The 14,702-nt window shown below is 34.1% G+C and overlaps 1 protein-coding gene across 2 annotated transcripts in view; it reads right to left on the minus strand.

Moving 5' to 3' along the window:
- LOC145291355 (coenzyme Q-binding protein COQ10 homolog B, mitochondrial-like) overlaps positions 1-6,871 on the minus strand; it is a 42,661-nt gene extending 35,790 nt beyond the window's left edge. The window contains exon 1 of one of the 2 annotated variants that reach the window (XM_080137125.1): positions 6,733-6,871. The gene's annotated coding sequence lies outside the window, so the exon portion shown is untranslated. The remainder of the gene's footprint in view (positions 1-6,732) is intronic. The other variant, XM_080137127.1, reaches the window with a different exon arrangement.
- Positions 6,872-14,702: the final 7,831 nt, after the last annotated feature.

Below are 14,702 nucleotides of genomic sequence, written 5' to 3' on the forward strand. Positions count from 1 at the left end.
CAAAAACTCCCTGGTAAACATTGATGTTGGAATACCCAGCCAAATTACTGCTAAAAAAGAAAAAATTGTTCGCACACTTTCAAACTTAAAAATTGAATTAGAAACTCGAAAACAAAATGAAACAAACTTAATTTTTATTATTACCAGAAAAGATATATTTCCCCAGTTATTATTTTAGTAAGAACGAATTAATATTTTGTTATTTTTCTTACTAAAATGTTTCATCCTTCCTACTAAAATAAAATTGTTAATTCTTTAATTTTTTCATGCGTATCTGCTAATTATGTTATTTTTTTTTTTAATTCATTTTACCCTGTTATTATTTTAGTAAAAACGAATTACTATTTCGTTATCTTTTTTACGAAAATAAAATTATTGGTTCTCCTGACCCTTTTGTCCCCCAATTTTTCGTCTGCTAAAATCTTAATCATGTGATTATGGTGTAACGACAATAAAATAAACCATTCCTTCAAGTGCTGCTTGTTTTGGATTCAGCTGAATACGATATATTAAAAATCACAGTAAATAAAAGGAGAGAACATGATCGTTTCTCCGTTCGTTGGGTCCTGTCAGAGCAATCACAAAATTCCGTCTGGAAATTTTCTTGATGCCTTCAAAAAGAGCAAATTTGACGGAGGATTCTTCCTCAGTTATATTTTCGTTGAACGATTAAAGTTTCGATTTCAACCTCAATACAGTGGCCTCCTATGGGGGTCTTAGTTTTGTAACAAGTTGTTGCAAACTTCCGAGCAGAAAGATCGCCAATCAACAGCGGAACGTCTGGAAATGTCTAAATTTTCCATTACCCACAAGTGGCTAAAAAAAAATAAACATGCCATGCATGCCACCAATACTGAAGTGCATTATAAGCAAATCTATTTCTCTGTAACCAACAATCCACAAATTTCTTGAAAATTGTGATTTTGTAAGGTTTTCATCTATGCTGAAGACGAAAATCTCATTTAAATTTTATTGAAGCAAGTAGTTTGCAAGATATAAAGACCTGTATTATAGAATTTCTGATGCATGTGCGCTATAAACAAACCCGTGAAAAACAAATTCACGCACACAAAACGATTTTTCTGACTGAACAGTTACATCGTTTCATTCAAAATATCACTGACACGTTTTTCACATTTTTTTATCATAAGAATTTCATTTTTTCTTCACTTTCTTATATTAAAAAATAAAAAAAAATATGACATTTTTGCACAGTTCTACTTTATAAAAATCCAATGTTGCTTTAATTCAAAAATTGTTTTATTAAAATTGTATTTTCTTACACATTTTTTTGGTTTACAAATATTTTTCTAGTTTTAGCATTAGTTGTTGTTTTCATCTTTATTGGTTGTTGTTTTTGGTGAATAAAGATGAGAATAATAGTCCGAAATAAAAATAAATTAATATATATCATGCTCATCTCAAAAATGAATTCCACTTAAGGAATAATATATATACCAATCGGTACGGATCCGACTATGGAAGATCAGATAATAAATAAACGTGGATTTATAAGATCAAAGAATCCAACCTTGATCGCCTTTCGGGGCCCATGGCGCAGCTGATAGAGACACTGAATCTCTACGGTTCCAGATGAGCATTGTCTGAAGATAGCGGTTTCAATCCTACCCAAAGCGTGCCAGATGTTTACTTGGCCAAAACGTGGTGAGACGACAACAACTACGGATGGCAGTGATTGCTGAGAATGCAGTTAGGAGATTCAAAGTTCCTATCCGTCGCAGTTACCAGCTGACGAAGGCCAGAGGAATAGTTGGCCGAAACGTTGTGAAAAACAATAACCAATAAAGATGAAAACAACAACTAATAAAGATGAGAATAATCGTCCGAAATAAAAATAAATTAATATAGTCGTGTTCTCGTCGAGTAGGTTTTTTGTTTTTTTTATCATGTAAAAATTAAATATTTTTTGTTACAATTTACGATACTTTATTTTCATAAAAAGCAAAAATAAATTCATACATTTTTTTTACTACTGAAAACCATAATTTTAGTAAAGGTATTTTTTAAACAAAATAATACATTTCCACTAAGATTCAAATAAAAATAATAGGCTTGTTACATTTCATGATCATGATTGGATAAATACTGAAAATTTCATTAAAAGTGGTTAATTTCCTGAATTTTGGTGAATTTTTAAGTAAAGGAAGGGGTCAAAATGTCTATACATTTGGAGCATCGGCATTCATTTTGCACGTACCTAGAAATTCTATGCGCCGTACCGCTGAAATATTTTCTAAAGAATAAAAATGACTAAAATTTATTTTTTACAATAATCTTTATATATTTATCTAGCCAATAAACATAAAATTTTATATGAAAAACATGTTTATTATAGACACCGCCAAAACTGGGGGGGGGGGGCAGGTAAGTACTTTTTGATGGACCGTCTTTTTAAAAATCTACCAAAAAGCAGGTAATTATCCAATCAATATGAAATTTTCAGCGATTATTAAGAGAAGAATGAACTTTATAACAGTGTACTTATTTTTCATAAACGATATTTATATATTTTTGCTTACAACCCCCCCCTTGTTTTGAGGGGATACAAATATGCTTAAAATAATCATCTGAAACTAAACACAACATATTGTGTTGTTGTAAGGGACAGGATTATAGATTAAAAAAAAAAAAAAAAAGATTGTTTGCATACCTTATTTTGACATCTGAATATCAGAAATTTTATTGTGTTTAATTATCCCGCTTTTGAGTTTTGAAGTGTGAAATTCGGTGAATATGTTAAGTAAAATAATTAATTTAAGTTAAGCAAAACAAAACAAAAAGTTTTTTAATATTTATACGAAAAAAGCCATTTTAAAATCTTTGATAAATAAATTAACAATTTTTTTTAGCGAGCCGAATAATGCATGACCATTATTAAACAGGGTATGCTTTGAAGAATCGATACAAAAAAAAAAATTTGATAAATATTGTGCCCTTTGTGTTAAAAATATAATTATTTTTTCGATCAAGTTTGGAAACGTTTGCCGCCTTTCGACTACGGTGGACCAAACACGCTGAAATAATTTTTTTTATTCTGCTTTAAATTGTCCCCCCCCCCATTTTGGGGAGCCTGGCCCCCACATGCATACACATTAAAAACCAAACTCATACAAATGGTCACCCATCTGGTACTAGCTAGCCTCAGCGTTAATAATACATTGAAATTTTCGTCACTGAAAAATAAGTTTTTTGGGCCTGTTTGGTCTTCCATAGTTTGCTTTTTCTCAAGCACAAACGTAAACATTGTCTAGATTGACGCGAAGTAACTGGTTGCCTATATGAATAAGTGGAATTATTTGAAATCCAGGTACTTATATTATAGTATTTTTGCATATTCTCAGAAAATCACCCTAAATCTTACTTAGACAACAAATAAATAAATTAATTATTTTAAAACCTTTTTTTTAATATTTATGTACGTTTTTTGTGCAAGACAAAAATGTCAATTGTTAACTTTTGGGGAAAATTTAACATTTAAAATTTAATTAAAAATAGTAGAAATTTTTTTACATTATTCTGTTTTCTATATGATAAAATTTAGGGTACTGGTCGCGATTAGAGTTCCCTGCCGAACACCCTAAAAAAACACTAACTTCTCCCTTAGTTGCCATAGTAACTAAACGATCATGAATTTTTATCGACTTTGTTTTACTGTTTATGAATATTGAAATAAAAGACATTACTACACATGTATTAATAATATCTCACTTTTATCGACTTTTTTTTACTGTTTTACTGTTTATGTGTCACTTTTATCGACTTTTTCTTTTTTTTAAATAGCATTTTCTTTTTAAATGACGACGTTTTTACTGTTTATGAATATTAAAAGAAAAATAATTACTAAACATTTATTAATAAAAAAAATGGGTGCTAGTGCACTTATGATCCACGCTACATTTTAAATCGTATTTCTAAGCTTAATTAAAGTTTTTTTTTTTTATTCAATTGTAAGGTTAAAAAATTCATGATCGTTTAGTTACTATGGCAACTAAGGGAGAAGTCAGTGTTTTTTTAGGGTGTTCGGCAGGGAACTCTAATCGCGACCAGTACCAAATTTAGGGTTTTATCTTTCTGGAAAAAAAAAGTTAGGGTTTGTATAACTGTACACATAGATTCGAAAAAGTTGTCCAAAAACAAATATATAATAAATAAATGTTATCAAAGGCAAGATAAGTTACTTTTCTACCAAACTGGATATAATTTTCGTGTTTTTATTCAATGTAACATGTTTATTCAACTCGAAAAGCATACAGTGTTTACCGATGTATTGGAAAATTCCAAATGGCGCGCGACTCTCTCTTTAACACGGTAAGTTCGGGAAAAGGTGTTATAAATAATAAACTAGACAACATACTGTTAGAAGTTCGTTCAATATATGTTACCGTGACATAAGTTGACATATATTCGGTGGTTTTTTAATAGTATTTTGTCTAGTTTATTATTTATAACACCTTTTCCCAAACTTACCGTGTTAAAGAGAGAGTCGCGCGCCATTTTGAATTTTCCAATACATCGGTAAACACTGCATGTTTTTCGAGCTGAATAAACATGTTACATTGAATAAAAACACAAAATATATCCAATTTGGTAGAAAAGTAACTTATCTTGCCTTTGATAACATTTACTTGTGAAATATTTGTTTTTTGACAACTTTTTCGAATCTATGTGTACAGTAATACAAACCCAAAAGTTACTCAGAAATAATGGATTTTAATAAATGTAATTTCGTTTTAAAAAACAACAACAACTTGATTTTTCGGCCATTTTTGGCGGTGTCTAATGTTTTTCTTTTTTTTTTGGATGGATATTTTTTTTTTGGCTGTGTTTTTTTTTTTTTTTTTTAATGGATATTTTTTGTTTGGCCTTTTAGGGGAGGGTCTTTTTGGGCGGAGATTATAGTTAGGAAAATAGGTGCAAGTCCAGATTAGCACTTGTGGCGATAAACAAAGACCTTTAGCCTAAAGGCTTTAGGAGTACCATTTATTTTCTTGAATTAAAAAAAAACAAACCTACTCGACGAGAACACGATTGTTTTTGTTTTGTTTTTTTTCGACTCTATGTGTACAGTAATACAAAGCCGCTGTATTTAACAAACAAAATGAAAACAAAAACAATTTTAGTGCTTATGCACTTATGTTTTATGGTTTAAGTGCCTCCGCCAATGTTTGAAGTGTTTCTAATATTTTTAAATGTTTGGAGCTTGTACCCATATCCCCCCCCCCCGCACCTGTTAAATCCGGCTAAAAAGATTAAAAAAAAAAAACTAATAACAAAATAATCCGAAAATCGCAAAGTTCAAGCCAAATTAAAATTTTTATCCATCCCTCACCCTCCCCCCAAAAAAATATCCATCCAAAAAAACACTGCCAAAAAGAAAGTATCCCCCCCCCTCAAAAAAAAAAAAAAAAGAACATATAATATCGAAATAATCGGAAAAGCGAAAGCGCAAAGTTCAAGCCAAAATAAAAAATAAGGCCAAATTTCTTTCCTTTTCGGAATAATGAATGCTCCCTTAAACGAACTACGTACAACATCGGAGCCGATGCGTATTTCGTTATAGGGGCTTCATTCGTGTACGTCCGCCAACAGCATTCTCCGCAAAATCATCTTGGTACACATTCTTTGTAACAAAGTTACACAAAATGCTCTCACTAAAATTTAACGGGGTACATTTTCGGCTGACACCGCTTAATATTAGTGAATATAATCACATTATATAATCTTGTTTTAAAGTTATTATTAGTTGAAAGAAACACTTTTTTTTTTTTAATTCTAAAAATATTTTTTTTTTTTTAATTTAAAAACATTTTTATAAGCAAAGGAGGGGAATACTTTACAAAACATTTACATAACGAACTGTAATCCCTTCATTAAACATTAAATTATGGTACTTAAAATATTTACGCAGAATAAGGACCGTGCTATTTTTTAGATGCGATTTACAAGTTAAATTCAAGTTTTACGGTAGCTTTTCTTCATTAAATTGTTAGGTGAAAGTACAGAAAGTTTTTTTTGTTTTTTTTTCTAAGGTCAAAATGAGATAGAGTACCAACTAAACAGTAAACACATTTCAAAAGTTGATTTTAAGAGTATTCGAATTTGTTTTGAATTGTCTCGGACAAGTGGTTTTGGTTTGTATGACATTTAACACTTTCATTTCCCAATGTATTTTCTAATGATTTTCATTAGTCGCCATATTTGTTTTTGCGTGCGCGCATTTAACATGTTAAGAACCTGTTACTAAATAGTGTTACTTCAGCATTATTCGTATGCATAGTACCGAAATGATTTTTGTAAGTACTAAATCTATATAAAAAAAAAACACTGATCTCAAAAATTTGATTTTAGAGGTCGGATAGCAACGGTGGTATTCATCGCTAATTTCTGATTTATTCAAACAAACGGTAATAATTGAAAACATGATGTTAATCATAAATTAAAATTGTATATAAACTTCGTATTTTTAAAATAACAATTAAGAAAATATATGTTACTTTTTCATATATTTATTTGCGAGTTGAATTGACACTTGTTCACCTAGTAACGTGCGTTCTATTGGAACAAATAAATCGAAAAATAAAATTCATAGATAGAAAAAAAATCTTGAAAAGAGAATCGGTCAAGCATTAAAGATTTAGATAAAAGCTATCTTAGCAGAAATATGGAAAGAAAAGAAGAGAAAAAACAGTTGAGGGGGGGAAAAACACTTACCACACATAAATTTACAAAAATTATCACAATCTCCACGGAACTCTTCACTGTCGAAAATTATTATCTACCTTGAATTTCGCAAGAATTTTTGTCGCAATCTTAAGGAAAAAGATCCCCCCCCCCCCCCTGTTGGTTATCGTCTTTAAGCATCCCCCCCCCTTTCCCCAACTATTTTTCTCTATGCCAATTCTTTATTTTATTTATTTATTTTACTGGAAAATCAGTATGCTCTAAAATTGTATTCGTTTTATGACATTGAACCTATTGGCGTCAAAATTAATTTATTACGTAAAAAAAAAAAAAAAGAAAGCAAGCGCTTTCTTCGTTATTAGAGCGAAAAGCAAAATATTGAATTTCAGTTAAAACAAATTAAGACTACTTCAATATCATGTCGAAATTAGTAACATATCCAAAAAATTACGAAAATGATAAAGTAGAAAATTAATTATTAATGGAAATAGTTTTCGAAATAAATTGCACGTTATGCTTAAAACAGCATGAAGTCATGGGAAGTAATTTCAGTCTGTCTTGTTACAATTAATGGAGGATATCAATGAGCCGTGGAATCATGATTGTTTTATGTAATAATGCGGTAATATTTAATTAATGGCGACATCACAATTAAGAAGATAACCAGGGTTGCGGAGTCGGATAGTAAAAGTCCGACACCGACTCTGACTCCTAGAATTCCTAGAATGCCGACTCTGACTCCTTTGATATCTCCGACTCCGATTCCTTGACCCTATGTGGAAATCTATTCTGTAGATCCATATACCAGCCTCCCACATCTATTCAGCATGCATTTTATAATCACTTTTCATGTATATTAGTTTTGACGTTTAACATTCATTTCTATGATAAATATACTCATACACTATACCAGCTTTATTTATTCATATTTTTACTCACGTCTACTCCTAACAAGGCATGTCACCACTCAGGCGTAAAAGGCTACTATTTGGGACCATGTCTAGGAAAGATTAACAAGATGTTAGTTTATGTGACATTTTTACTTTTGCATATCAGTATGACCAGGGAAGTAGGTAGCAGGAAGGGAATTCCAAAGTCTAACTGTTTGAGGGGAGAAAGTATTAGAATAGAAATCTTTCTGGCATCTAGGGATTTCAACAGTGAAGGAGTGAGATGTTATTGCTAAGCAAGTTTGTCTGGGATATGTATGACGAGGGGGTAGAAGTGCAACGAGTTCATCAGAACACATTCCATTAAAATATTTGTAAAACAGGCACAGAAATGCAACATTGCGGTGATGGGATAAGGGCTGGAGCTTAGTTGATAAAGTGGGATTAGAGTGACAACTCTTTTTTTAACCTTATCATGTGACCAGAATACTCCATACATGGGCGAATGTTGGCCTTGTAGAGGTACAGGATACTCTCAGGTGTGAATAGTCTTCTACCTCGATAGAGGGAACCCACCTTCTTTGCAGCAGTCTTTGCAAAGTCTTCTATGTATTTGTTCCAGCTGCAAATGTTAGGCTGAAGAATTTGAAGGTAGAATTCTCAGGTAGGGTGTTATTTGTCATTGATATAGGTGGTTGGAGAGGCGTCTTATAATTGTCAAAGGAGAGCAGCTTCTTTTTACTAGCATTAAATGTTACCATCCATTTTCGGCCCCATTCCGTAATGGTGTGGAGGTCATTTTCTAGTGATTCTGCCATTGTCGTAGATTTATATACATCCATTCTTCCCTCATGCATGTTATAGAATGTTGTATCATCAACAAATATACCCATCTCGGACAAAATATTATCAGGGAGGTCGTTTATGAATATCAAGAATAATAATGATCCAAGAATTGACCCCTGAAGTACTCATTAAAGTTATGCTGATTAGATGTACGTCCGTCAATGACAACCTGTATGCTTCTATTGTCTAAGAAGGATCTAATTATATTTAATATACGTCCAGTTATAACATACGATTTAATTTTCATTAGCAGCCCTTTGTGCCAGACTTTGTCAAAGGCCTTGAATATATCAATGGCTACAGCTATGGCTTCGCCTGCCTTATTCAGTACATGGTAAATGCGCTCAGAGATGACTGTTAAAATATCTGCAGTAGAAGGACATTGTCTGAATCCATACTGTTTGTCAGAGAGAAGATTTGCTTTTGCGAGATGGTGAACTAGTGCTTGATTAATTAAGGTCTCAAAGATTTTAGTGAAGAGGAGCAAGAAATTAATGATGCGAGAATTGAGAGGGTCTGTTCTTTCACCAGAATTCCTGTACACTGGTACTACAGAGGCCATCTTCCAGTTATTAGGGAAGCAAGATTCAGCAAGGCATTTATTGTAGAACTTGGAAAGTATAAGGACTAGCTCAGCTGAACATTTCTTAATTAGTATAGCAGGGATGAGATCAGGCCTTTGAGGTGTCTAAGTTTTTTATGATATTGCGGACATGAGAAGGGGTGATTTTTACATCATCTAATGTGGCTTCAGTTCGCGTAGGGAAATTTGTTGGCTCTAAGGTGGATTTAGAGGCAAATCGCCGGGCAAGCAGTTCCACCTTCTCCATTGCCGTGCATGCAACCTTCTGGTTGTTGCTCAATGAAGGAATTAGTGATTGCCCTTTATTCCCTACACTATTATAGATTTCTCAGAAATCACAAGTTCCTATCTTTTTCAATTCTATGCATGTTCTGATTATTTTAGCATGCTTTCTTTTGGCTGTTGCTATTTCTCTCTTACAATGATTTCTAGCATCTATGAATTTTTGCCTATTTGTATTTGACTTATGATGTACAAACCGGCAGAATGTATGCTTTGTGCAATGGACGCTGCAGAATCTATAGTGAACTATGGAGGTGAGTGGGGCTTGCTATAATACTTCCGTGTGGAAACATGTGCTTCAATGCCCACTTTGCACCATTCAGTTTTCTCATTGGCACACTGTTCAGCAGGAAGTGAGAGAATATTTTCCCATGGGGCATCTCGGATGTGTTATCTAATGGTTTCCCAGTCAGCCCTGTTGTAGTACCTTGTCATTTTGAGCAATGGTCCCTCACCTTGAGGTTGCGATTTAAATGTGATGTCAACTGATACCACTAGGTAGTCTGTGTTTCCAAGTTGACTGTGGGCATTAGCCACACAATGCTCAGGTATTGTGGAGGGGAATAGGTATAGAAGTGAAGCCTGCTGAGATTCACGATCTGGTAGGCGAGTTGGAAACATTACTGTCTGTTTAAGAGAATGGGCTATAGAGAAGCTATAAGTAGAGCGTCCAACTGCATCTGTGTAACCTGAGAAACCAAGCCAATTTTTATGGTGGGCATTAAAGTCACCAAACACATGTGTTTTGGCGTTGCTATTCAAGGAGAGTGCTGCATCTATACTATCAGAGACATGATCGATTAGGGTACAATCCTGACTTGGGGAAAAACGGTAGAGAAAATATAAGTAACTAAAGCAGTGATGAAATGTTGGTCGAAAGCACATAAAAGTCTGGTCATCCGATTCAAGATTTTTCTCTCTAGTTTAAGGGAGGGTGCTATGGATACAGACTCCAAGCACGTGCATATATCTATCCGAGTCCTTACTAAGAGGGAGGTATCCTGTCATGTTAAAGTAGTTAGAGGGAATTGAAGAGTGTAAGTTTTTTTTCACTTAATGCTAAGATATCCAAGGAGTTTACTAAAAAGTAAGACTCTACATCATCTATTTTACCTCCAAGCCCACGGATATTTGTGAAAGCGAGCCTCAAGGGTGGAGGTGAATTAGTTTTGTTTGGGTGGTTGTCTGGTTTTATCATGATATTTGTTTGGATTGTCATTTAATTAAGTTTTTGTTTAATGTCAGGTTAGGGGAAGAGTGTTGAGCAAAGTGGCCAGTTTCGACACCAAGTATACACAAAGTGGCCCATTAGCTGAATTCTGTCTAGAAGTTGTGGTCTCGTGAAAACCTACCAGATATAGCAGCAGGGTTCCTTTCTATGCATGACATGGCATTACAGCTATCCTGATATTATACAACTGATGACAGAGCAGTCAATCTAAGCATTACCAAAGAGTAAGGGTTCCTGTACTGTCAGTCAGAAACAGCAGCCGGACAAACTGTCAATCAGTTACCCTCAACCTCTCAGCCCAAATAAGTCATGTGAGCACAAGTGGCATGCAAGCAAACCCAATTTTCTCAGTTTCTGAGAGAAAGAGTGAAATTTAAAATAGGGAATAGGGGAACAGCGTTCAATGTCCTAGTCAGAAAACAAGGCTAAGCATAAGGTGGCTCTGATGAGTCCCTTGTATTGTACCTCTGGTCTGGTTAATAGACAAAGAAAAAGTGTGAAAGCCGGCAATAGACAGAGTCTATATACTCCTTAAGCAAGTTAGGTTAGCAAACTAGGAATTTGTTTGAGTTACCAGCTCTAGGAAGGTTGTCGACCATAACTGAGGAGCCAATTTTATTATCAGTTTTCTTTCTCTTAGATGGATGATCTGATATGATCTACAGGTCCATCACACCAAGAGGGGTAACCATGCACCTGATTTTTACACCAAATATTTTTGTGCCCCCGCATGAATGAAAATATTATCTTACTTTAAAGTTTTTCTCTATTCTACATAGATAAGTGTAGGATTAGAGATAGATTCCTCTCTTACATTTACAAGAAATTGATTCTTTCAAGTACTGTGAGAGAATCAATCTGCTCTAGCAACTTATTTGTTTTAAAATAAATGAATAGCATATTAATAATAATTACTTGAATATGTAAGGGAATATAATATAAAGCAAAGAAAACAAAAGAAATGGTGGGACTGGATCTATATAAAGAAGTTACACACCACACGGATAATTGAAACGGTATAATTTTCGATTTCCGTATTAATAATTTAAAACATACAAACTCATTTACCAAAGGTGATGAATGCTAGAAAAGAGATGCGTATTTCCAATTTTTCTATTGCGTATATACATATATTGCAATCTATTACTAATATATTACAAACAAGATGACATGTGAGAAAAATCTGAGAAAATAGAGTTTCAAGCGTGTAGATAGCACGGAATATAGAAATGGAATAAAATAATACAATGAAATAAATTATTTTTTTAGTAATATTTATTTTAAAGGCAAATTAAGGGATGGTGAAAATTTTATATAAATTTAAAGTTTTTTTTAAATGCAAGTCCATCTTACAAAATTTGATTATCGTATTTTATTGTATAACATGGGGAGTAGACTCGCCAGTTAAAATCAATTCAGATAAGAATGGGAGCTTGGAAAATACATTATGAATACATTTAAAAATACGAACTAATTTTATAGAATAAGTTAAGATAACAAAAGGAAAAAGATTAAGAGATGGTTAAAATTTTAAATAGATTTAAAGCTTTTTGTTTTAATGCAAGTCCCCCATAACAAAATTTCATTATCGTATTTTATTGTATAACATGGAGAGTAGACTCGCCAGTTAAAATCAATTCAGATAAGAATGGAAGTTTGTAAATGTGGTTAAAAATACATTATAAATACATTTCAAAATACAAACTAATTTTATAGAATAAGTAAAGATAACAAAAGGATAAAAAATTTACAATTAAATTTTATTATGCTATCAGTTCAAAACGGACTACAATATTTCGGGTTAGGGAAACCTCTTCAGGCCATGGCATTTTGAAGCCAAACGATTTTCCTCAGAAGAGGGGAGTAAAGACACATATTATACAGAGAAGAAATTTTTTAAATCATAGTATTGCCTTCATGGAGAGAGGATCAAAGAAAAACAGGAAGCTGTGCTGAGACTGAAGGCAATTCTAGGACTGCCAGCAAAGACCACAAGAGAGTGATAAACAATGCAAGAGAGTTGTATGTTCAGTTCGTTAAGTCCAAATTAGCTGAGCAGCAGCTTAGTTCCAACTAGTTTTAGCAAATAACAAACAGGATCCTGAACAGAAGCATGTGCTCAATCCCAACCATCATCAATGGATCTGAGGTAATCTCGTCAGACAAAGCCAAACTTTTTGCTAAGAACTTTGCAACTAATTATACCCTATGCAACCAAGGCCATCAATCCCCAATATTTCCTCTTGTATCAGAAAACACGCTCTGCGACACACAAATATCTGTGTTGCCAAGCTAATCAAAAACTTTGATTCCAGTAAAGCAACTGGCCCTGATGGCATTCCAATTATAGTGCTGAAAAAGCTTCAACCAGAACAAGTTCCCCTACTTACAAGGCTGTTTAAGCATTGTCTTAAGGAGAATTGCTTCTCAACACTCTGGAAAACCTCATCAGTATGCCCTGTATTTAAGAATTCAGGTGATCGGTCATCTTCCTCTCACTACAGAATAATAAGTCTCCTGTGCATCATGAGTAAGTTGCTGGAATCCATGTTAAATGGAGAAGTAGTAAACCACCTCAACAAAAATAACCTTAGTAACATGCAATATGGTTTCCATTCTGCTAGATCTACAGCAGATGTGCTTACGGTTATAACTCATAGGATTAGCGAATCTCTCGATGGAGCCTTTTTTTCTAGGGCAATTGTTCTTGACATATCAAAAACCTTTTATAGGGTATGGCATAAAGGCCTACTTCAAAAGATCTCCAGCTACAGTATAGCTGGAAATTTTTCTTAATTATTAAATCATTTCTCTCTGATAGGTTCATAAGAGTAGTGGTTGATGGGCAGAAATCAGAAGCTCATAGTATTAATTCCGGAGTCCATCAGCGGCCCATCCTGGGCCCAACTCTCTTCCTGATCTACATCAATGATCTTTCAAATCACATCCCAAGATTATTTGTAGACATTTATTATGATGACACTACCATCTATGGCAGCACATCAAAGGCTGTAAATGTCCAAGTTCTCTCTGATTCTCTCTCTTCTAATCTGGAGCATGTGGTGCAATGGGGAAAGAAGTGGCTGGTTAATTTTAATGCATCTAAAACCAAGCTTCTATCTTCATATCATCAACGCTCTGATCCTCTATCTGGCATCAATTGAAATGAATGGCTCTTGTCTTGGGGAAGCTCCATGTTTTGACAAGTTCTGGGTTTGACCTTTACTCCTGATCTGAGATGGAACACGTACATCAAATCCGTTGCCAAGGTCACTGGAAAAATGGCAGTTATCTCACTGCTGATGCAATTCTCCACCTATATAAGAGCCAGGTATATCCAAAGATGGAGTACTGTTGCCACATCTAGACAGGAGCTGCTAGATAGACTTTATCCTGCCTGGACAGAGTTCAAAATAGACTTTGTAGCCTAGTGGGGAGGATGCCCTTTTCTCTTTCTTGCAACCTCTTTCCCACAGAAGAGACACTGCGAGCCTCTGCTTTATCACTATTTTCATGGCAGATGCTCGTCAGTGCCCCCCCTCGCCAAACTTTCACGAAAAAACACTAGTCTAGCTGAAAACGCTATTAATAATTTCCCCCACTCTTTATCTGTGCCTAAACCTAAACATAGATTCCATGAACAAAGCTTCTTTCTTAGAACTACATGCTTGTGGAACTCTCTTCCATTTGCCAGCTTTCCAGCTGACTACAATTTGGTCATAATTAAGTCCAGCATAAACAATTCTTGATGAGCCTTTCCCCTTAAGTAATCCAATTTTACAAATTTCCACTACTAACGATTACTACGATATCATCCCACTGACTTCTGTACACTCATTGACTCTTATCCTCGAGTGTTCTCCGGGCCTTGATAAGTGGTGACTCCTATATAAAAAAAAGAAAGGAAAAGCTATAAAGGGCTATAGTTCCATGGGTTACTCTTATTGATTTATGCCCGTTTTTTGGCGGGGGGGGGGATAAGATCGTAATTCCGGATCAAACTCAAACTAATCCAATTGCCAAATTCTCTTTGATTCATAACTGGATAACTTTCAGATTACAATCCAATTGTTATCCAATGTAATCCACAGTGATCCAACTCAAAGACGGAACTTTCATTGATCCTGTGTGACGTCACACCCAAAACGAAAACAGCTGTCCAGATTTG

Source organism: Euprymna scolopes, chromosome 12 (genome assembly GCF_053919585.1).
Source record: "Euprymna scolopes isolate OS-2025 chromosome 12, ASM5391958v1, whole genome shotgun sequence".
NCBI classification, from domain to species: domain Eukaryota; kingdom Metazoa; phylum Mollusca; class Cephalopoda; order Sepiida; family Sepiolidae; genus Euprymna; species Euprymna scolopes.